This window comes from Danio rerio, chromosome 18 (assembly GCF_052040795.2).
Source record: "Danio rerio strain M-AB ecotype USA chromosome 18, GRCz13ab, whole genome shotgun sequence".
NCBI lineage: Eukaryota > Metazoa > Chordata > Actinopteri > Cypriniformes > Danionidae > Danio > Danio rerio.
In genome coordinates this window covers 46,847,429-46,869,252 of record NC_141038.1, presented here as the reverse complement: position 1 = coordinate 46,869,252, position 21,824 = coordinate 46,847,429, and the positions used below count along the sequence as shown (strand labels likewise).

Here is a 21,824-nt window from a genome sequence, read left to right as displayed (position 1 = left end):
TCTGGTTTTTGTTAGTCCTATTAATATTGTTTTAAAATACAATAAATCCCTTAAAAAACAATTTGCAGCTGTGCTCATTCATTTTTGGTGGGTGCTCCTAAATTTTTTTCTGGTGCTCCTAAAAAATTTTTGGTGCTCCTAAATATTTGAAGTTGGGAGCACCGGTGCTACCAAGTAAAAAAGTTAATTTCGAGCCCTGCAGTTAGCACGATTAGTTTGGCATATGCGAAACCAGCAATCGTGCTCTGATCCGCGCCAAATCAATCGGTCCGAGATCGCCTGAATGAGGTGGTCTCGGCTCGATTGAAACAAACTCTGGAGCGGATCGATTGTAGTGAGAAAGCAAAACGATCCGAGCTCAGCTATTTCACAGTGTATGTAATAGGCATATATGGCTATATGAAGAGAGAATTAGGAGTAGGGCGGGATGTCAGCATTCCTACCAATAAATGCGTGTTTCATGTCAAATACGAAAGTGAAAGCATGCTGAACTATTAACGAGAGCTGTTTATCTGTTAGGAACATTGACCGAACAGTAGTCTAGCCAAGTGCTCTGTATGAGAAATTCTTACCTCTGATTTATATCTGGTGACGATGTTTGAGGGCATGACCATTTAAAATTAAAGCGCAGCTTTCCGCTTATGATGTTTTATTGCCCATCGCCATCAATTAAAATGACAGCTGAGCGCGACTCTGCAAAATAAACCATGAAAATCTGATCAATGTAAGGAGAGTTAACTCACACGTGACTTGCTTTAGCTTTTTTGGTCCGGTGCAAACTGCACCAAGAACAACACTGTAACAATTTTAATCCTTGTTTTGGAACAAATTAATCGATTCACAGGTGTGAAAGAAACCTTACACTTACTTGTAGCGAGTTGGACCCCCTTTTGCCTTCATCCTTCGTGGCATAGATTCAACAATTGAGCATTCGTCAGAAGTTGACGCCCAAATCGACACAGGTAACAGCTATTTTAACACTTTTAATATAATAAGAAGTCCTCGGCTATGCAGAGACCATTGTTAATCAGAAATCAAGTGTATATAGTTTTACGATAGAAAATGCAGTCTTGAATTTACAGTCGGCAAGTACCAAAGAACAGATGTAACACATTGATCAAGTGTACTTTTCAGTCACGCTCATGTAAGTCATAATCAACTTGTTTAGTTTTGCCTTCATTCATTTTTGATTTCCGTCTTCAGCACATGATTTATTTACAACACATTTTTAAACATAATAGTTTAACTAACTCATTTCGAATATCTACTTTTTTTTATCTTCCCCATGGTGACAGTCAGAGCATAACATTGTACTAGTTATATATAACATTTACAACCCTAGAAAAAAAGAGTTTTGTATTTTAATGACAGCCTTTCCACAGGTTAGTAGTATGCTAATGTAATTTCATAATGCAAATCTTAAATTCATGCTAACCAACAAATGATCAAAGGAAATATATTAATGTACTTCAAATATATGAAATATGAAATGATGTATACTTTAAACTTATATTGTTCTATTAATATTGTTTTTTAAAAGATTTTGTCAAAAAATTCCTAGTTTCATCCACCATAATTTTGTGGCTCAAAAGTATCGGTTCAGGCACCGCTTTGGTTCCGTTTTAAAAGTATCGATTTAGCATCGTTATGGAAACAACCCCAAACGATAACCAACCCTAGTTGTTGATGCCAAATTCTGACCCCACCACCCGAATGTCGCAACAGAATTTCGAGACTCAACAGACCAGGCAATGGTTTTTTTTATAAATAAACATAATAAACAAAGTGGGGAACAATATAGGGGGGGGGGGGGATGGGGGCTAATAATATAAAAAGAGAAGTCTTTCTATGAATAATTATGACATTAAAAGAAGAAGAATCATCAGACTATTACCTTTTGATTCGCAAAAATGTAATGAAAACAAATGGATGTAAAAGTCTTTAACCTTGTTGCGGTACCATTAGCTTTTAAGATGGATAACTCAGACATTGATCTTCAGATACCTGCCCACAATCCATTTTTCTTGTTTATGACTAGCTCACTGAACCACCGGCGTCATTCATTTATAATACTGCAATTACCTTCATAAATCTGGGTTAAAGAGTGAATCAGGTGCGCAGAACACGACAGCGCAGTTGCATTGGGACTTTTTTTTCCTTCTTAGAAAGCCTTCTCTTTCCAGGCCGTAATCTACGAACCGTCAGAAGCTTTGCTCAGCACTCTTGATTTAACATCAACATCTGCATAAACAGAAGGCATATTGATACCGCACTTGAATCAATGCTCAAAGAATCTGCTCAGCAAATTGGCCCAGCTTTCTCGCAGGCAACCTTAAAAGATGAAGGCGTTCATATACCACCAAATGTTTCCAAACGGAGATGAGAAGCGGCTAGATTTTTGCCTGCGCCGTCAACTCATTAGATGTGCTCTCTGAAGACTTTAATGAGCACATTTCACATGAAAATGGTGACTCATATGAATCCTTCCTGTGTTATTGTGTTATGGTTATTTTTCTTGGAAGCTTCTTGGAAATGCGTTGAAGAAAAGGACATACAGTGGGATAATGGAAACACTTTACCTGAAGCACATATTTATATAATGACCCTACCTATTTTTAGATGAAAAAAAGCTTTAAAGAAGACCTTCATATATATATATATATATATATATATATATATATATATATATATATATATATATATATATATATATATATATAAGAAGAAAATTAATAAGAGTAATACGAGTAAGAATGATAATTCACTGTGATGTGTCGCTTTTAATGAAATAATCATATTTAAGAAATTATACTTGGCATTAAATTGTGCTCTTTAATTCTTTAAATTAAAGATGCAGTATGTAAGTTTGATATGGAATGTAAATCCTGCCAATTTTAAATAAATCAAATAAACATTTGAAATTAAAATGAAAATCAGTCAATCTGTTCGCAAAATATCTGCCAAAATTGAAAAAGAAATGAAGTTATTTAATTTAATCCTTGTCAAATTGATAATTAAAATGAAGTTGCCAATTTAACATTTCAGTTTCACTGCATTTCCGGGTCAAGACTGCCAATATTAAAATAAAAAGCCAAACTGAAAAATAAAACGCAAACACAATTTTACGATGTAATTTGCAGATTATCCCTAACGCTGCGTGCATCACTGGCAAATAGTAAACCTAAAACCAACTTTACCGAGCTAATTTATTTTTCTTTCAAAGATTTTAGTACTAACAGTTGTTGACGTCACAAGACCTAATACAGTATATGTGCACTTACGCTGCAGTTTCTCTGCCCATCGAGGAAGCCCGCGACTCTGCGGTACGGATGTTTGACGTTTGGTTCTCCTGTATCCTCGGTTCTTCTTGCTGTACCAATGCAGCAGCGGCTTCACGTAAAAGCTGACTAACGTTTTTTGCCAATTTACTTCTGTTATACTGTATACTAGTAACCCAAGCTGTCCCATCCATCAAAACCGTGCTTCTGCCCTTGGACTCTGTGAAAGCACTCGACGTCACTTGAATACGCTCCTCCCACTGATTAGCATAGGTTTTGCATACAGGTTGAGGTTGAAAATGAAATCGAAAATGAAAACTGAAATGAAAAAGTGTCAATAAAAGGGAAGCTTAAATTTACATTTTAATTTGAATTGTGCCACTATTATAGAGTAAATATTAATAACACGCTTTGTAAAAATTTTGTTTGCATTTTATTTTTCAGTTTGGTCTTCTATTTTAAAATTGTCAGTCTTGACCTGGAAATGCAGTGAAAATTAAATGTTTTATTGACAACTTCATTTTAATTATCAATTTGACAGGGACGATGTGTTGTCAAAGTGAAAATGAACATTAAATGATTTCATTTTGTTTTCAATTTTGGCAGATATTTTGTGAACAGGGTTTTAAAATGAAATTGTTAATCTGATTTTCATCTTAATTTCAAATGTTTATTTGATTTATTTGAAATTGGCAGGATTTACCTTCCATAGTTTGACACCCAGTGGTTGAACTAGTTACTCCACGCAAGCACAGATTGCCAGATTGATGACACCAACAGCAACGTGCCTGACTCTCGAGCCTAAAGGCTGATTTAAACAGTGTATTAAATAAAAGCAACGACACACGATAGAAGGAATATTTTCCATATTGAAAGGAGTTTTTGTGCTAACCTACACCAGAAATGTCTATTTTGGAAACGGCTTCTATTTCTTTCAGCTGAACAACTCAAAACTGACAATCATCACCTCAGATACACCTCTTGTGCTTTATTCAGTGTTAAATGCTAATAAAGTGAGTTTGAATGCCATTTTCCATGACATTTATTACCATACTACTGAAAGCAGCAGCGGATAGTTCACCTCAGATGTTGAAAATAAAATAACCCTCTCAGGCTCAAATTAAGTTTTATAAACAGGAAAAATCTGGTATTTGGGGACAATTATCATATGGGGTAGTACAATAGAATGCTGATTTTGTTTTTAGAGAGACCTTCACATGCAAAGTGTTCTGGGATGTTGCAGATTTGCAACATTGGCCCAGTGTGGTAATTAGACACTGACGACTGAATATGATATGAACAATAACTTTTCATGTACAACTTTTCAAACAATTTAACAAATTGCTTTTCTGTGGCAGAACAACAACAAAAACAATATGGGATCCAAATCCAATATCTCAAATGCTCATTGAGTAGGTCATGTTTCCAAGTCACTTTGTCATGTGGTACTCCAAGAAACAGTGTCATCTGGTGAGCAAGTGGGGAAACTGTTTGTTCCTAATGGACAACCAAGTCCTGCAATGGAACTTCTGAGTAAAAAACTCATAAAATATGTATCTGGAGTAATAAGGTAGTTAATTTTTAACTGTTGTAAATCTGCAATGCCTGCCTTGAGAGGGATAAACCATGTGAAATAGAACTTTAGAACTGTGACTCTGTGCGAGCCAACAGATATCAGTGATTCGGCATCAACATTTAATAATCTTAAAGAGGTTGAATATGTAATAATTAGCTTACAAACGTTACCATTTTGTTGAGCGGTAAGCGGCGAGGAGCAGCGCGGTGCGTCTTCGCCATTGTGGGCATTGAGGAAAGTTGAAATCGAGTCAACTTTATTGTAATGAGCTATGACATGGTTTGGCGGCAAGCAATCGAAATGTAGAAGTCCAGGGCTTGAGAGGAGTCCAGAGAACGCAAACCTGTGTGAACTTTGGTTCTGACCACAGTTGTTCCCAAGGGTTTGATTGTTGCAGGCACTGAATTTCCAATTATTTGAAAAATTCTAATTATTTTAAAATTTTTAAACAAATTATTTTAAAAAGTTCCTGGCGAGTTACTGGTGTGCATTAATGTTATAGATTTTTCATATAATAATTATATATATATATATATATATATATATATATATATATATATATATATAAAGAATTTTTTTTCTTCCTTTAAATAAAGCAAGAATCTCATGCAACAGTACAAAACAGTATTGCTGCTTCAGGATAGTTCAGACATATGGACACATATTAAATAAATGGAGCAAAGCCAGAGCACATGCAACTTGATCTGCCATTGTTAAATTAATTTCATAAAGTGCGCAACATTTTCACCCAAGAAAGCATGTTTTGTAACTCATTAGTTGATATGCGGCAACGGCTCCTTTAAATATGAGATCAATGTAGCTAACTTTGACACACCAGGGTGGCCAGAGCGACCTTTGACATTCTTGCCGTCTTCATGTGAACTGTGAATCCACAGTGAGTGCACTGTTCTGTGCTTCTGAATGGCTGTATTTAAATTAATGTCGTCTTTCGTTTGGTGCAAACAGCCAAACCGCTCTTCACTGCAAATCTAGTCACATAGCGTGTTGTGTAACATGGGCTTACAATGTAACCTGTTCACCTAATGTTTACATTCATAATGTTTATATTATTTGCTAATCAATAACCTCATGTGTAACTCTGAATTCACATCTTATTTCAGAGGCTGCTACTGTCCACCGGAGGTTGCATTTTTAGTCGTGGACACATACTTTAAGAGCTTTCGTTACCGAATGAATGAAATACGCTGTTTTCCACCAAGGCAAGGGTGCGGAAGTATAATTGGCTAAACTGGCATTGGGCGGGATAAATGACCAAAACAAAGAGGCACGTAACACACATTTTTAAAGCAGAATATCTGACTTCAGCATTGTTTTCAGATAAACAAGAATGTTCATTTAGCATGTTTCTTAAATATGAAGATGAATCCAAATGATCTTGATGAACTCTGGGAGTCCTGCAAGAACACTTTCTTTGCCATTCCAGATGACTTTATTAATAAATTATTTGAGTGAGTGCAGAGATGTATGGATGCAGTCCTCCAAGCTCATGGGAGTCAATATGAATTCCTTTTCCACTGCAGCATAACATTATATTCTATACTGTACATTATTTCTGTTAAGTGACAAGACTTTTGTCTAAGCAAAGACAGGCCTTACTGTCCTAATTAAATAAGAGCAATCTATTGCTGTGGCTTTTGCCTTTCTAATGAGCCACTTCTGATGACTAGAAGCAACTAGAAGTCAAGTTATTACTTGTTCCTAAAACTTGGATAGGCGACAAGACTTTTGTCAGATAGTATATACATTCCCAAGATATTTGATATTGGAAGTTAAGGTGTACCCTAATAACAACCACAACAACTTCAGAGAAAGAATAATACAGTTTTGTGAAGTGCCCACAATAACAAGTCTGTTTATATTCATTATTGCAATATCATTTATTACTAAATACCAGAATACTGTACATCTAATGTCTAATATGGTGTGACGTACACCCAACTGTGCCACTCTTTATAATTCAGTGTGGTTTGAGACTAGGCATGGGCTGGTATAAGTTTCTAAAGGCATGATATCCTTGGATTGAAAAAAACAATGGTTTCCCGGTTCCATTATTGTGATTACTGCTCTAAAATAAGTTATTTTTTTAATGTCTTGGTAAAACAAAAAACAACATATTTTATTTTAAGAAATATTTATGAAATTTTGGACCAGTAAACATGCCAGGCTAAATAATGAAAATAAATCATTGACTTCTGCTGTCGTCATTAGTTTTTAAAAACACAGATTTCTTTACAACACATAAAAAAATACATAAAAAACCCTTACATATACATTGGGAATGGTATAACAAAGCATTTTAACAGAATTAAAACCTTAAATTTTCCAAACAGCGTTAAACCTTGAAACCGGTTATCGTCCCATGCCTATTTGAGACATTTTATTCACTAAGTGTCTTTTTTTTCTCCCCAATTACATTTAACACACTTTCTCACCATCATAAAAACGTGGCTTGCCACTTTTGCCGTTTGATGCTGAAATTTCCATAGTGCCATCCTTTTAATTTACCACTTCTTTCGCTTTTCCTTTCAGCCATGATGCTATTTTAAAACAAGTCTCATCTGGTGCCGCCTCACCACAATATTGCCCAATGAACTTTCATTTCCTCCGTTGTTAAATAGAAATGAGACTGGCCTCAATCACAGGTGGGAGGCAAACCTAATTGACTTCTGTCTACCTCTCACTTTGCCTGCCACACCTGAGCTCCTTTATCTTGCGCTCTCATTCGCTCTGTAGAACACAGCCAACACGCTCACGTCTCTAACTGTCACATCCAGTCTGATCACAGCGTCTGGCTTTCAGGAGAATCCACCTTCTGCTGTCTGATATGACATGGTCAGCGCACTGTCATGACAATGGAGCCTTTTCACATTTCTGGGTTTCTCAGAAGCAGAAATAATCTAAAGTTACAGTAGGTAAACTTAGAGCCCGGTGAATGTGGAAGTAGAACAAATAAATTGTTTTTGCTTAAATAATAAAATAAAAACTCCATGATGGTGTTTTTAAGTCTTTCAGAATAAGGAAAAACATAATTGTTTGAGACCGATAACAGCAGCAAGACGAGAAAATAATGTCAAATTTACTGTCCTGTCCTTTAGATGCTGCATTAGAAACACCTCACGCTAATTTTTATTCGATGCAAAGATGATATAATACATACAGTACACTACCTAAACCCTACATGGACCCAAGATTCTCACATAAATCTGTCAAGTTTGGTGAAGGATAAATCATGGATTGGGGTTACATTCAATATGGGGGCATGCGAGAGATCTGCAGAGTTGACGGCAACATCAACAGCCTGAGGTATTAAGACGTAAGACAAGCAAAGAAGTTCAAGGTGCTACAGGATTAGCCAGCCCAGCCACCAGGCATGAACATTATTGAGCATGTCTGGGGTAAGATGGAGGAGGCATTAAATATGAATCCAAACAATCTTGATGAACTCTGGGAGTCCTGCAAGAACGCCTTCTTTGCCATTCCAAATCCAAGTGATTTAAGTCATTGCAAAGATGTATGGATGCAGTCCTCCAAGCTCATGGGGGTCATACACAATATTCATTCTTTTTCCACTGCAGCATGACTTTATATTCTATACTGTACATTATTTCTGTTAAGTGACCAGATTTTTGTCTAAGCAAAGTCAGATGTTACTGTCCTAATTAAATAATTCAAAATCAAGGCATGATCATATTTTATTTTGGTAAAATAAGCGTAATCTAGAGGCCTTTGCCTTTCATATAATCCACTTCTGATTCCAAATGATCAACTAGAAGTCAACTTAGTATTTGTTGTTCCTAAAACTTGGATAGGTGACAAGAATTTTGTCAGGTAGCGTACATAAATACATATAAATGTTAATGCTTTTTAAAAATGAAAATATCAAAAACTTTCAAGGCTGAAAGATGCTGATGACCATTAACTGTGTCATGATGGTCTTGTGAAAACAGTCCATAAAACATTTTAAAAAATGAAAAATTTGAGTCTCTAGAGGTTTCTAGGGAAAGCGACTGTTATAATGTCACATGGTCAGTTCCTCTTGTCTTTATGGCTTTGCAAACCCTGGAGAATTTCTATCTCAGATTAACTGCGTAAATGTGTGTATTTAATCGTAAAGTTAATGAAATACACTCATTATCAGCATTTGCCCTGAATCTGTATGAAAGATAAGTTTAATTGTTTAAGTTTAGGAGTTTAATTGTGTTCTGTGTGATTTATAATGGTGCTGTGTTCATTATTTCATCTCAGGCTAAATATTAAAATGTTCAAATATTTGAACATTTTCAACCTAAAAGCTCGCCAACATGCTCATTACATCTGCTATATAGTTGAGAATATAAATAAATGTTCTTAAATGAAATTCCAAGTAAAATGAATCTGCAAAATATGAATATCAATCTCTCTCTCTCTCTCTCTCTCTCTCTCTCTCTCTCTCTCTCTCTCTCTCTCTCTCTCTCTCTATATATATATATATATATATATATATATATATATATATATATATATATATATATACAGTATATATATATATATATATATATATATATATATATATATATATATATATATATATATATATATATAGCCACTTTATTTGGTACACCTTACTTGGACCCCCTTTTGCCTTCAGTGCTGCCTTAATTAAGATTCAACAAGGTACTGGAAATATTTCTCAGAGATTTTGCTCTATATTGACATTATAGCATCGCGCAGTTGCTGAATGGATCCATGCTTTCATGTTGTTGATGGCAAATTCTGACCCTACTATCCAAATGTCGCAGCAGAAATAGAGACTTATCAGACCAGGCAACGTTTTCCAATCTTCTATTGTCCATTTTGTTGAGCATGTGTGAAGCGTAACCTCAGTTTTCTGTTATTTTTTAGCTGACAGGAGTGGCACCCGGTGTGGTCTTATGCTGCTTTAGCCCTTCCGCCTCAAGGTTGGGCGTGTTGTGCGTATAGAGATGCGTTTCTGCATACCTCGGTTGTAATTAGTGTTTTTTTGAGAAAACAAAAAGAAAATTGATGCAGCTGTTGATATTTACAACTAAAACATTGGAAAGAAATAAATCAATATAGTAATAAATAAAGTGAATCAATGAAATCCTTGAGCAATACAGTAGACTACTTAGAAAAAATATATATAATACAATAAATCAGAAGTCACAATGTACCAAACAGTTTATATATAAATAGGATATTATGTAAATTGTGTGGTGAATTATAATACAATGTAATACCAAGTTCCAGATAGAACATTCTACAAGCTGCATTAATCCATCAATTACAAAAGGAATAACCGTATATCAGTGAGCTCCTGTGTGCAGTATTAATCAGACGGTCAATGAACTGACTACAGGTGGTCTATGGATTTATTTTCACTTCACCAACGGCAAATGTTTCATTTGTAGTCTACAAAACCTCTGTCTGACACTCAGTAGCATGTAGAGATCAGAATGTATCCTGTGCGGCAGGAGCCTGAGACTGAATTATCGGAATGATTGATGTCCCACCTAAACAAGTAATCAAAACACAGGAAAACACTGTTCTGTTTTAAGTTGTGCGTGGGGCTGAGTGCTGCCTCATTGATCACCGCTGAACTGATGAACAACGCTTTGAGCATTTACCTTGGCGTGTTTGCGGGAAACCAAAGGCATTAATTTAGCAGAGAAATGTGTTTACAGCGGTCAGAAGCACATAAAGCAAGCGGCTGCCCTTGATCATCACAGAGGCTGAGAGAGCAGAGGGACTGGAGCCTTTGATGACCACAAGCCAAAAAGTTGGCCAGCGCATCAACATCGACTCTAAAGCCTAATGGAAACTGCAATGATGCAAATGGGTCTCTAGTGAGCTGAGGAAATAAGTGACAAACAATTTCTGCTTTAAATAAATGTGTTTAGAATGATATTTGCTTAAAAATAACATGATCTGCATTTCAAGGTATAATCATGTATGAGTTTGTACATTTTACGGCATTGAACCCATGACTTCTACTGTTAGCACTACAAAAGACCTCAAGGACAACGAGCCTGTTCCAAAAGAATAGATTAGCTGGCTAGCCAAGTAAGTTTCAGTTTAGTTTTCACTAGTTTTAGGTTTTAGGTAGCTCAGCTCAGCTGCACCATCAAAACATGCCCACAAAAAGTGATTAAAGTCAAGCTACTTTTGTGTTACTTTAAGTGCAGTATGTAAGTTTGACACCCAGTGGTTGTACTAGGTATTGCCCTTTAAATTATACCACACCCAGCATTTGGGTTTGTCTGTATTTGATCTAAACTAGGTCTGTTTCTCACTATCAAGTACGCAAAGTTCGGACTTGCGTCCTTGGAAATTCAGACTTGCCAAGTTCAGACTTGGGCGAAAAAACTCCCGAGGATACAAGGACACAAGTCGCGTACTTCTTCAACTGGAACGGCAGTGTACTTTATAACGTCACTAACCACACCATGGATTTATCGATTTTCAGATTTTCATTCGATTTAAAGCATGGCCTTGTAATTAATATTATATTAATATTATAAATTTACATTTTTGATTTTAGAAAATGTACACAAACTGGTATAAATGTAAAGTAAAATAAGTTATTATACACAGACACTTGTCTTTGAGTATCAGATTTAATAAACTACAATGGTAGTTTTACAAGTATATACATGATAAGAAATGAAGACATATGATAAGAAATAAAGATTATGTCAAACAACTTGGTAAACAAAGACAAACAGCGTACAACACGGTAACATAATTAAAGACTACTATAAAAGGTCACAAAATAATGCTGCCAAAAATAATACACCGGAGAACAAATACTAGATTTAGAAGACCAAAAATTGTCCTTTAGATATTCACAAGATGAATTAATTATCATGTTTAAACTACAATGGAGTGATGAGATCCAGCGGTACTTTCGAGATGAACTGGCCGAAGTAAAGACTGGTTTATACTTCTGCGTCAAGTGACCGGCGTAACCCACGGTGCATGCAACGGGCGTGGCTGTGCATTTATACTTCTGCGCGCTGTCTCTGTTGGTCTGCATTAACTCTTCCGAAACGCTAGTTGGCAGTGAGGTGTAAATGTTCCTCTGTGTTGAGTTTCTTCACTGCTGTTTTGCTTTTCCTGAACACTTCAGGGATGTACAAGTGGCTCAAACTCGCTCATTTTGAGGCAGGAACCGGCGGACGTGCAACAACTTTAACTATGAGGCAAACACAAAACAAAACTTTCATCCGGAGCTCCTTCATGGGACTCCACACTTGTAAACAATCGCTCCATCAGGCTCGCACCATTCACGCGGCTCTCTGTCCCATCCAGACTCATCAGCGCTACCAAGCTGACCAATCACAGAGCTTGCGCTACGCGTTGTTGCAACGTGTAGTTACATTTTTCGAGAGGTGCACGTCAGCGACGCCGACGGCCACGGCGAAGGGCTATGCGTCAGCGCCGTAGCATACGCCGGCGTTTGACGCAGAAGTATAAATCAGCCTTAAGGCTGCTCTCGGCGGGGGAGGTGATGCCGGAGCTCCCGCTGGCAGGCTGGGAGTCGGAGTCCGCATGAGCTGAGGTACATTGTCAAAGACTTATCTTTGTGAATAACCTGCCGATTCAAGTTTAAAACAACTACATTCTCGCCTGAAAAACTGTTAAAACTTTATTTTGTGACACAGTGAAGGAGTATTTTTAAAACCGTGCAGGTTTTCTCCTCCACCATTAGCGTTTGCTGGTTTAGTACTGTAGCTGCAATGCATTCTGGGATACCTGAGCTTCGCAAGTTCACACAAGTCACCCCTCGATGCATCCTTGGCCAAAGGGGCAAAGCAAGCACACATCCAGGAATTTCATCTGTACTTGGCAAGATGTGAACTTTGAACTGAAACAGTACTTCGGCGACGGTTGATGACGTTTTACGAGGACACAAGAACGCATATTAAGAAACAGCCTAGGGTTTAAAAAATAACTGCATGTTTTAGAGTGCAAGTCTAAAGTTTCACTAAAACAAATAGCCTAAAAACAGTTTGCAGACCATAATTGGACTCTCCATCCCTAGAAACAAGTAACTGCACACCGAATGACTTCCCTCGTGCACATTTCTCCTGACACATGTTTGCTCAACAGTAACACAGGCCATAGTTGTAGAGTCGATGCATTGCTGCTGCTGGGTATCAAATTTCTGCAAACCATTTGTGCGTCTGTGCATCTACACCTCATCTGTCCTCATCTATTGTGGAATATAGAGGAGACAGAGATGGAGAGAGAGAGAGAGAGCGAGCGAGAGATAAACCTGCTCCAGCAAAGCATGCAGGCGTGCGGCTGACAGGGCCATCCACTCTCGCAGGGACAGTAATGCCCCTATTTAAATGGATCTGCCTAAAGTCTGGGTTTCACGCCACTGGCCAACCCTTCAGTGGACACACATGAATTACCTGAGACAAGTTAGGCGAAAGCATGACAATTCTTCGACCTTTTAGCTGTCCAAATAGTCAGGAGGGTACAGTGTGAGCTCAGGGACATGCATATCTTGCGTTTTATGCATATCCTTATGACAACATTTTTTAAATGCATAAACAGATATCATTTTAAGCAATTACACTTATTATTATTTATTTCTTTATTTATTTTTTTGGTGGTGGGGGGAATGGGGGTCCGTTACTTTTTTGCACTATATAATAAATATCAAAATTAGTTATTTGTAGGGCTGCAACTAACAATTATTGTAATAATCGATTAATCTGTCGTTATTGACGCAGTGGTGCAGTAGGTAGTGCTGTCGCCTCACAATAAGAAGGTTGATGGTTCGAGCCTCAGCTGGGTTAGTTGGCATTTCTGTGTGGAGTTTGCATGTTCTCCAAAGACATGTGGTAGAGGTGAATTGGGTAGGCTAAATTGTTCGTAGTGTGAATGCATGTGTGTGTGTGTGTGTGTGTGTGTGTGTGTGTGTGTGTGTGTGTGTGTGTGTGTGTGTGAATGTTTCCTAGTGTTGGGTCACAGCTGGAAGGTGTAAAACAAAGCGATGTGTAAAATACTGGAAAAGTTGGCGGTTCATTCCGCTGTGGCGACCCCAGATTAATAAAGGGACTAAGCTGAAAAGAAAACGAATGAACGATTATCCATATACATAACCATTTATTTCAGTGTGATCTTTCCATAAATAAATATTTTTTTAAAAAGCTAATGAAAATTGCTTTTCTCTAGGAGAATTTTATATTGCAAGAAATATTGCTATCGCATTCCTCAACAGCAATATCGCTTGTTTTTCAAGTATTGTGCAGTCCTACTTTAGATCTACACTTATTGGCCATTTTATTAGGTACAAAAAACTTCAACTGCTTGTTAAATTCAACACACATTTCTTACTGATAGAAGTAAATATAAAATAAAATTACTTTATGAAGTATTCTCGTTTACTGTCTCCCTTAATAGGGAGGTTTTTAATATATTTAAAGATAAAAAAAAGCATTTTAGCTGTTCAGAAATGTAATAATAAAATGTGAAGCACCTAAATGTGCCTCCTGTAAAGTAACAAATGCTTATAGTCACTACTTTTTTTACAGAGACTTTCCCACAACCACTTTTTTTTTATAAATATGACATCAGTCTCAGTCTCAAAGATGTTTAAACTGTCAAAATCAATGAATGGTTACACCACAAACTTCCCGACTTGATATAATATTTCCTTTCATGAATTGAAAGATGATGCAGGTTAGCTCACTTAAAACCAATGTACTAGTTTGTACACTCGCTCACACACTAACGTCCTCTTTAAAGGTCAACATTAACTTCAGAGATGAATTTCAGTAAGCGTGATAAATAGACCTTTGTTTCACTGTCAAGAAACATAGCATTTGACACTCACTTGGCAGTATGTTTTTATCAAAATAGCGGTTATCAGTCCATCATTCACAGCCATGACGGTTATAACCTTGAGAAGGCAAACCAACAGCAGCATTTAACAGAAAGCTATTGAAGCGAAGTAACACACAGATGATAGTGTCTGGAGCAATGTTTCATAGAGGAGAAGATATTACAAAATTATAGGTTCATTAATTCAGAGTTAGCTGCATTAAACCTGCATAGAAGTAGTGGTTTGGATTTGATTTGATCTCATAATTAAATTCGTACCTACTCATCTGTAAAGTGAATGACACATATTTTGAACTTTTAAAGAGACTCATATTTACAATATATATTTTGTTTCAAACTGATACAAAATGAATGACAGCAAATTGATGCCATTTCCATTATCCAATGTTACGTGACAAAGTTCAACTTTAAGTCAGTTGAGTAACTCTAAATATCTTGTTGACAAATGAAGGAGAACTTGCATACATGTATATACTCTGCGGCCACTCTAACTCATCAATGCAAATTTCTAATCAGCCAATCACATGGCAGCAACTCAATGCATTTAGGCATGTAGACATGGTCAAGACGATCTGCTGCAGTTCAAACTGAGCATCTGGATGGGGAAGAAAGGGGATGCAAGTATTTTTGAACATGGCATGGTTGTTGGTGCAAGACGGACTGGTCTAAGTATTTCAGAAACTGCTGATCTACTGGGATTTTCACGCACAACCATCTCTAGGGTTTACACAGAATGGTCTAAAAAAAGGAAAACATCTGAATACTTCCAGTAGGATAATGTGCCTAGTCATAAAGCTCAAATCATCTCTGACTGATTTCTTAAATATGACAATGAGTTCACTGTGCTCAAATGGCCTCCACAGTCACCAGAGCTCAATCCAATAAAGCATATTTGAGATGTGGCGGAACACTATGATGCTATCATGTCAGTATGGAGCAAAATCTCTGAGGAATATTTCAGTACCTTGTTAAATCTATTCCATTAAGGATTAAGGCAGTTCTGAGGGAAAAGGGGAGTCCAAGCTGGTGCTAGTAATGTGTACCTAATAAAATGGACAGTGAGTGTATATATGCAAGCTGTACAAGCTTTAATAGCAAGACAAATCTTTATACACAGGAGTGAACACATATATGTTTTATCTGGGAGGTTATAGCCCCACACAAAATCTCTACATACAGAAAACTGCTGATTTTTAAGCCATTTATTAAAATGTAAATGTGTGTAAACAGTACTGATGTGCCCTGTACGCGGACTATGCAAGGTGCATGGAAAAGTTACAGAAAGCTTTTATACTAATTGTGCCTGTTACGAACCATACACTTTTTTGTGTGTGTATGTTTTTCTGTCTCTCTTTTTTTCCCTGTCACTTTCACCTTTAGATACTGCCTACATTCGAAAACTATTGGCTGACAGGACTGCCAATTATAATTGCTCCAGTGATGACATGTATCCTCTCCGACAATCACCATCTGCGCAGAGACCTTTAAATTAGTTCAGGGCACATCTGCGCTGAAGACTTTTTATTTTCATAATCTTACTTTTTTATTTAGAGGATTGGGAGGAGATTATAGGAAAGTTTGTTGTTATATTTCTTTCTTTGATTTTTCTAGCACAACTGTCAGTTCCTTCTCCTCTTTGTCTTGTTTCTTCAAATGTATTATTATATTAGTTTTGTGTTTGTACATAATGTAATATGTAATATAGGGTTTGTGGGAGCAATTGTGGTGCTAACTTTTTGTTTGTGTTTGTCTTGCCACATTTTACCATTAGTTTACTCATTTGGTCATCTCAATGTTCCTCTTTAAAATTCCTAGACAAATGTCCATCAAGGTTTGGTGACTGTTGCTTTAAATTCAAATAATATTTTGCTCCCAGCCCTCTTCTTAAAAAAGAGGGTGGAGCTACAAATGCATATGTGTCAGCATAGCGGCAGATTCAAATGCTAATGAGGGAGAGATCATCACTAATGGGCGGAGCTTTCCCCGATGACACATACAAAGGGGAGAATGTCAATTAGTTTTTGCAGACTGTTTTATGAAGATTGATTTTAAAAAAAGAATTAAATTGATACATTTTTAACAATAGAAGCTGGATAAACTCAGAGACTGTTACCACACAACTGTGTTTAAACCCCTTATAAAAGTGTTTTTTGCATAACAGGTTAAAGTTCAATGGTAAAATTCTGTAAAACTAAAGATTCTGTTCAAGAAACAACAGGACCAAATAAATATTCACATAATGATGTGCAAGCACACATTTGTTCTACCTTGATTAATTACCAGATTAGCAGCTCTATATTTTCCCAGTGTTGGATTGCCATTACCCTGCTTTTTAAAAAGTGTGCATTTGTTCGGTATGTGCATATAAGCTCTTTTTTTTTTTTTTTTTGGTGCAAATAAGCGTTCTATTACAAATATAATGATATTAGAAAAAAATACAATACAGAAAGATGAACTCTAAGCTGGAAACTTTTTTTGAAAGCTGAGATTCTTTATTTTAAGTTGTGTGCAATGCAAATATCAAGTCTGATGTACTCAACCTTATAAATATATGAAGTTTGATCTCTTTATTTTTCCGATACCCTTCTTCTCCCTTTTAAAACTCCTGCTTCAATACATAAAGGCAATAAACGCTGAACTGAAAGCTTTCTAGTAAATCAGGAAGTATATTAAAAACTCGATGTGTGGAAACAGGCTTCATCACAGTGCGCAATACTTAAACCAGCGTCTGCAAGGTCATTTCATTCTTTCGAGCTTGTGTAAAGACGCAGGATGCTGGCTTTGGGAAAAATTCCAGTTTTCTGTAAACCAGAGATGCAGTTTCCAATTATGAGAGAGAGAGTTTCAGAATTTATCCTTCTGCTGTTTTTGGTCGTAAGCCATAAACAGAATGACAAGACAGATTTGTATTTGTTCATTTTCAATTTGCCCTTGGATTCTATACAGGCTCGAGTTCACCTTTAAAATAAAATGTTTTCATACATTTTATAGGCAGTTTTCTTGGCAGAAGGCTTGAAAAACAACTGGCTCTGCTCAGCCTTCTTTTCGCTTGGTCTCTGCAGAGATGTTCAAAGCTCGAGAATATCAGAAACCTGGCGTCTGTGTTTCCTCCCAGGCTGCTATTGCTCCACATCTTAAGACACTGACAGGTTTGCTCAACCATCCACAGCCATATGGAAGGAGAGTCATTGGCTGCCTGTGCAGTCATGGGTTTCCATTATGAAGATGGATCGGATCTGTGCACTGGCAGCCATGCGTGGATCTGTCTGAAGATTTAACAGGTATGTTATGCAAATGGAACAGGAGGCTTTCCTATTCCTTGTTTGGACACTCAGCTTGAATGGTTATCTCTTTATCATTGAGAAGATATCTCGACAATTAAGAGACAACGCTTCCCTGCCATTGATGACTTTTTACATCAATACATGTTTTGGCGAATTAGGGTAAGGTAAGCCTTGAAGCATGTCCTGAAAATGGTTAAAAAAAAAAAAGAAAGAAAAAAATTAAAACTGGGGCGAGGCAGTAGCGCAGTAGGTAGTGCTGTCGCCTCACAGCAAGAAGGTCGCTAGGTCGCTGGTTCGAACCTCGGCTCAGTTGGCGTTTCTGTGTGGAGTTTGCATGTTCTCCCTGCCTTCGCGTGGGTTTCCTGCGGGTGCTCCGGTTTTCCTTACAGTCCAAAGACATGTTGCAGGTGAATTGGGTAGGCTAAATTGTCCAAGTGTATGAGTGTGTGTATGAATGAGTGTGTGGATGTTTCCCAGAGATGGGTTGCGGCTAGAAGGGCATCCGCTGCGTAAAAACGTGCTGGATAAGTTGGTGGTTCATTCCGCTGTGGCGACACCGGATTAATAAAGGGACTAAGCTGAAAAGAAAATGAATTAAAGAATGACTTTATAAGTTTATAATTTGTTCATTAAAGCTCTTTTTACACTGTTTTGCTGGCCAACATTCAAGCTTTAAGTTAACTCTTTCACCCAGTCGATTCTGTACAGTAAATGCTAACAACATAGTACACAGTCTGATGAGTTCAGGGCTCTCAAGTGCACTTTGACTTCTATTGCAAAATAAAAGCAACAATGTAGTATCCATCTCTGAGAAAGCTGATTAGGTTGCTGAAGGAGCTATTACATGTTAGAGTGAAGTGTTTCAAAACCAAATGGACACAACCATTTGTGTCCTCAAACAGGTAGAAAGGATTGTAAACGATCCAACTCGTTTTTTGTTTCCACATTACAAACTGCTTGCCTCTGGTGGAAGATATAGAGTCCCAAAGTGTAGGTTAAACCGCTATAAGAAATCCTTTGTACCTGTTTCAGTGGGTTTATTTAACTAGAGTCTATCTTAATTAGCATTATAAATTTTGTAACTGCTGTGTTCCGCATTATTTATTTATTTATTTATTTTTTGCTTGTTTTAGTGAATGTCTGCAGCAATATGGCAATGCCCATAACAAATTTTCTGTCAAGGACAATAAAGTTTTACTATTACTTTACTACTACAACAACGCTGGGGAAAAAAAAAACCCTGAAAACATGAGAGAAGATTTGTAGAAGGTAAATAATCGAAGGAAGGACATAACATGCACCCACGAGGGAATGTATGCATGTCAAAACCTAAAGCTCTTCATGCCTCTTCCAGGTCTTAGCATGCAAAGTCGTGGCCAACAATATAACGCGATTTGTTTTTTGGCTGAATGGTCCAGGTTTCCCTGCCAGATCTCATCGTGTAGGACTGTTCTGCCCCCTTTACACAATTTGGACCTTTGCCCCGCTCGAGACATTCATCTTTAACACCATGTAAGATAAACGTGAGATGCAAGATGCTTGCCATATTTCCAATTCTGCCAAAGTCTGATATAATTCAAGCCCTGGGACGAGAGTAAACAGTGTATAAATCTCATCTTTCACAGAGGCCGCGCTGCAATCAGCCCTCAAAACACATGAATACACAACTGCTGGGGAAAATTGTATAGCACCATGCTGTATTGAATTGTAGAGCAGTACAGTAAATATGCACACTATAAAAAACTATAACCTTGAGGCATAAAAAAGAGGACTAGATGAGCACATCAGATTTATTTTACTTGACCATTGAAAACACAGAAGGTTAGATACTTTTCATTTATTGCCAACTGTTTTTTGCTAAATATTTTCATTTTTCAATATTTGTTCAGTTTGCTTTCAGGTTAATTGTGGCAAAAATTATCTTTAAGACCTGAAAATTTCTTTAAGGTTAAATGCGGTATTGAGTGAAACAAACCTTTCAAACTAAACTTTTATGAGTAAAAAGTAGACTAATGTAAAATTTACATTTTAATACCCAAAGAAATCTACACAGCGTTCCTATTCACTTTAATTTACACTTATTTTGTTTGTTAATTGTGTATATATTATACAGTATATATTATGTATATATTATGTACAGTATATATTGTGTATATATTATATTGTATAAATATAAGTGCATAAACAAATGCCAATCAAGTATATGACTGTCACTCATCGCTATATGACTGTTTTGAATATTGCATAGGAGGGGTGACGGCACCTGTAATGAAAAGGAAAGGGAATCGCGCCGTTTTTATATTTATTTCAAAATGGTTTCATGCCTAAACAAAGCAAAAGCACAGAACAGACTCACATTTAAGAGCAAGGGGTGGCCCCTGGTGGTTTGGCGGTATGGGTTGCATATAGTGAGGATGGGCTCTTTAATGTTTATTTGCCACCCTTCAGAGAAAGACTGAAAATACGGGAGAAATATGGGAAAATACCTTTACGGGATGATAGCAGGATAGAACTGTAAAATACGGGAGAATCCAGGAAAAACAGGTATGCCACTTACATCCATAGTAGAAAAAACAAATATCATAGAAGTCAATTGTTTTAGGTTAGGGTTTTGTATATTAGCATCTTTTGTGTTAAACAGAAGGAAGAAACTTTAGGACAAATGAACAATCAATGTTAAATAATGATGACAGATTTATCAGTTTTGGGTTGACCATCTATTTAAATAACTGAAATATCACTCATAAACCAGTTTACGGGATAAACAATTGTGCAAATCATCCATTGCATATACAGTTTACACTCTGAGTCTATTGCATTTACCACACAAAGTTGTGGTTTTGAGCAATGTAGCCAAAAATTATTTACAAAACCAATTTAATTTTCTTTCCTCTGTAGAACACAGACGGTGTTTTGAAATGCCAGTTGCTTGGACCCATTGGCTTCCTTTAAATTTTCTACAACAGAAGTTGATGGCTCCCAGCAACCAGCATTCTTCAAAATATCTTCTTCTGTGTTCAGCAAAAGGATCTCATAAATGGCTTAAAAGCACATGAGAAAGAATAGATGAGGTCATTTTCAATATTGGATTAAATATCCCTTCAAGATTGCTGGAGATTGTTAAAGAAAACAATCATTAAACGGTGAATTAAAGAAATATTATGATGACTGGAATACATTTTAGCTTATAGCAGAGCTTGTTTTGTTTTTATTTTAAATTAAGTCATCATGAGCCCGCGGGGGTCCCCTGCCTCTGGTCGAGAACCTTTATATTAGTCTAACAATGAAATCATGAGGCTGAAGGTGTGCGATTCAAGCTCAAACATGTTGAATTATGTTTTCAGTAATGTCTTGCCATTAGTCTGACATTTCGAAAAGACCACACATATTTCTGCCTGCTGAGGATAATCATATACTGTGTAGGGAAATGATGCATTTTCTGAAGCACATTACCAGCACTCTAGCTCTTTATTTTGCGAGTGGGCGATATTAGTCAAACCCGGGGTGTCTGGATGGTCCAAATCAAGTAACAGTATAGCGTCTCATATTGTTCAACAACTAAAAGAGGCTTGTCAGCAACACACGCACGCACACACACACACACACACGCACACACACACAGAGAGAGAGAGAGAGAGAGAGAGAGAGAGAGAGAGAGAGAGAGAGAGAGAGAGAGAGAGAGAGAGAGAGAGAGAGAGAGAGAGTTGTTACTAGGGATGGGTATTGTTAAGGTTTTAACAGTATTACTACTTTTACCTATACCACTTAACGGTTCGGTACTTTAACGATACTCTGATCGGTACTTTTTGT

General features: G+C 36.9%; 1 long non-coding RNA gene across 9 annotated transcripts in view; it reads right to left on the bottom strand.

The window, feature by feature from the left end:
* Nucleotides 1-21,824, bottom strand: part of LOC137488332 (uncharacterized) — a 300,450-nt gene that overhangs the window by 227,695 nt on the left and 50,931 nt on the right. Inside the window, exon 4 of one of the 9 annotated variants that reach the window (XR_015515362.1) lies at nt 573-693. The exons of the other annotated variants lie outside the window; for them this stretch is intronic. This is a non-coding gene — a long non-coding RNA (uncharacterized LOC137488332). Of the gene's footprint in view, nt 1-572; nt 694-21,824 lie in introns of those variants that run through there. 9 annotated transcript variants of the gene reach the window in all.